Below are 3,468 nucleotides of genomic sequence, written 5' to 3' on the forward strand. Positions count from 1 at the left end.
ATAGAGAAGAATCATATTGACTCTGAGTAAAGGAGAACCCAAGTAGAGTTAAGCGGAATTTTTCATACTGATCACACTAAAATTTACGTATTTTTGACTCCGATTTCACATGCATTCTAGTTGTTTTATTATCATTTTATTGTGTTATTGCTATGTTTTCTTTGTTTACAGGTTTTTACTTTAATCGGAGCCCCGATCGAGAAAAGGAGTGAAAAAGAGCTAAAAACCCTAAAATTCAGCATTTTGTGCTTATGGCCTACCCCATGGCGGGCGCCACAGACCAAGCCATGACGTGTCCAAGTCCAACTTCCTCAACTCCCACGTTTCCCCACTTCATCCACTAAGGCGCCCCCCTTTGTGCTTGTGGCGGGCGCCACAAGAAGGAAACGGTTTCCTCTATTTTCAAGTTGAAGGGCATCCAAGTAAATTCCACATTTTTTATTTGCTTATAAGTAGAAACGCGAATTCAGTTTTACAATCATCCAAACTTAGAGCAGAGGCAAACTCAGAAGCAACTTTGTTTCACTTAGGCATATATTCAGTATTTTATAGTGGTAATCGCTTCGCATTGGAGTGTTACCACAATTGTGTCATCAAGTCTGTGATAGAGTCTGTAATCGAGTTTGGAGCACTTTGGAAGGAAGTTAATCCTGCCATCATTTTCTTTTCCGCATTGCAATTTACTCAGCCCTCCGATTGGAGCAGGTTTTTATTACTCGCCTTTACTTTATTTATTTTCCACACTCGCCTTTACTTTATTTATTTCCCGCACTCGCCTTTACTTTATTTATTTCCCGCACTCGCTTTACTTTATTTATTTCCCGCACTCGCTTTTTTTATTTCCCGCACTCGCTTTTACTTTATTTATTTCCTCGCACTCACTTTAAATTATTTACTTTCCGCACCCGCACTACTTTTATTTACTTTCCGCACTCGCACTACTTTTATTTAAATTAATGCACTTTTATTTTACTATGTCTAACTAAATCTAAAAGGTTAGAATGTAAGGATCGTAATTGAACCGATAATCCGTACAATTGTTCGTAGAAACACTTAAAGGGCTATTTTAACCTTCAATTTAAGTTTTCCCGCACTTCAATTCCGTTGGGTAAGATCGAAAGTCGTCCAACGTCTTTATAAACTTAATTGTTTTTAACTATTTCAAAAACAGCGAAAGCGCTTTGTTTAGTTCATTAGGAGTTTTTAACATCAAGAAGAAAAGAGATTTTAAAACTATTTTCGGACGCGTTTATAAGTTTAGAGTCTGGTTCGTGAGAACCTCTTTTGGTTAAGAAATCCAGGTTATAATACTTTTCAACTTAGTCAAGATACTATATTTCTTAAAAATAGGTTTACTACTCTAACGCAATGCGCGCCTTTTTATAAGTGACAATAAGAGGGTTTGATTAGGGAGTACAACTCGGTTCTGAATACGCGAAAGCGACAGTTCCTGTTAAATTAGTTCTTTTCAAAGTAGGAAACACTGCCCATAAGTAGTTCTATTAGCAAGTACTTGGATTATCAATTGATTACGTGAATTACATTCGACTTTGTCTTTATTAATTAAATCTATTCAAATACTTTACTTTTTATTGCACACTACAAAACACTTATTTTGACCGTCTTTGATAAACACCATAACGACAGATAACGATAGATTGACACTTGGTCTCTGTGGATACGATAATCTTTTATATTACTATGACGCGTTCGTATACTTGCGAACACCACATCAAGTTTTCCAACGCATCAAGTTTTTGGCGCCGTTGCCGGGGACCAATTTCGTCAAATTTCATTTTCCTGTTGTTATATCGTTTAGACTTAGGTTATTTCCCGTCGGTCAATGCGAAGAACTCGCAGCACCGGAAGTTTAAGCTTAGTAAACCCTCTGGCGGAACCTGAACGTTACGCTCGCGCACATTTATTCTTTCATAGAATTAAGAGAGCTATGGCCGAAGATCAAAACCAAAGACCTCTTAAGGACTTCGCTCAACCATCTAATGAAGAACCTAGTTCTAGTATAGTAAACCTGATCATCCCAACCAATAATTTTGAACTTAAACCATCCCTGTTACAACTAGTGCAATAGAGACAATTCGCGGGTCTCGCTACCGAGAACCCTAACCAACATTTAAAAATATTTCTTCAATTAGCAGATACTTTTAAAACCAATGGAGCTTCTCCTGAGGCAATACGTTTAAGATTATTTCCTTTTTCCCTCAGAGATAAAGCCCTATCATGGTTAGATTCCCTTCCACCCAATTCCATTACGACTTGGGATAACCTTAGAAGAGTTTTTCTTGCTAGATATTTTCCCCCGAGTAAGACCGCCGTTCTTCGAAACCATATAACTAGATTTACCCAAAACCATGGAGAATCGTTGTTCGAAGCTTGGGAGAGATATAAAGAGTTGTTACGAGCATGCCCACATCATGGCTTAGAAAATTGGTTAATCATTCAAACCTTCTATAATGGACTTCACTATAACACAAAGATGACCATCGACGCTGCCGCAGGCGGTGCTCTGATGAACAAACCTTATCCTGAAGCTAGTGCCCTCATTGAAGACATGGCTCAAAACCATCAATCATGGGGAGTCGAACGAGCAACAGTTGAGAAAAAAGAAGCCCAAGGAGGAGTGCATGAACTAAGCTCTATAGACATGATGCAGGCTAAAATGGACGCATTAGCCCTTAAGGTCGAGCATATGTGCATAAACCCGAATACTGTAGCCGCAGTTTCGTCGGATTGTGAGATATGTGGAACCCAAGGACACCAATCCGCAGAATGCAGTCTATTGAACGAAACCCAATCCGAGCAAGTGAACTACACCCAAGGGAACCCATATTCGAATACCTATAACCCTGGATGGAGGAATCACCCGAACTTCTCCTATAAAAACAATAACCCTATTCAAAATAATGCACCTCCGAGACCTAGTTATCAAGCCCCTAGATCAAATCAACCTATGCAACCTGTACCACCAAAGCCGAGCCTTGAGAAAATTATGGAAATTTTTATCACCGCTCAAACCCAACAAAACAAGGAGTTCATGAACCAAAACATTCATGTTAACGAATTGATTACTCAGTTAGGAACCAAGGTTGACCAAATAGTTACTCATACCAAGATGCTTGAAACCCAGATCTCTCAGGTAGCTTTAAACCAAGCCCCTCAGACTACACCTGGAGGACAATTCCCTGGACAACCTCAACAAAATCCGAGAGGACAAGCCAATCCCATTACCCTAAGAAGTGGGAACGCTTATGATGAGCCACCAAACCCAAGATTAAGTGAACCCGAAACTTCTAAGGAATGTACCAAGCCCCTGGACGAAGTAAAGGAACCAGAGGAATCTGAAAACCAGGAAGGTCGAGATAAAGGAGAAGAACCTAAAGATAAAATTTACGTACCGCCCCCACCATATAAACCACCTATACCATATCCCCAAAGACTCAAACAAACCCA

The 3,468-nt window shown here is 39.5% G+C and overlaps 1 non-coding gene across 1 annotated transcript; it reads right to left on the reverse strand.

The window, feature by feature from the left end:
- Positions 1 to 2,332: 2,332 nt before the first annotated feature.
- On the reverse strand, positions 2,333 to 2,439 carry LOC127109873 (small nucleolar RNA R71). Its single transcript, XR_007797121.1, has one exon. It is a non-coding gene; the product is annotated as a small nucleolar RNA R71 (small nucleolar RNA).
- Between the last annotated feature and the right edge of the window lie 1,029 nt (positions 2,440 to 3,468).

The sequence above is a fragment of the Lathyrus oleraceus genome, chromosome 7 (genome assembly GCF_024323335.1).
Source record: "Lathyrus oleraceus cultivar Zhongwan6 chromosome 7, CAAS_Psat_ZW6_1.0, whole genome shotgun sequence".
NCBI classification, from domain to species: domain Eukaryota; kingdom Viridiplantae; phylum Streptophyta; class Magnoliopsida; order Fabales; family Fabaceae; genus Lathyrus; species Lathyrus oleraceus.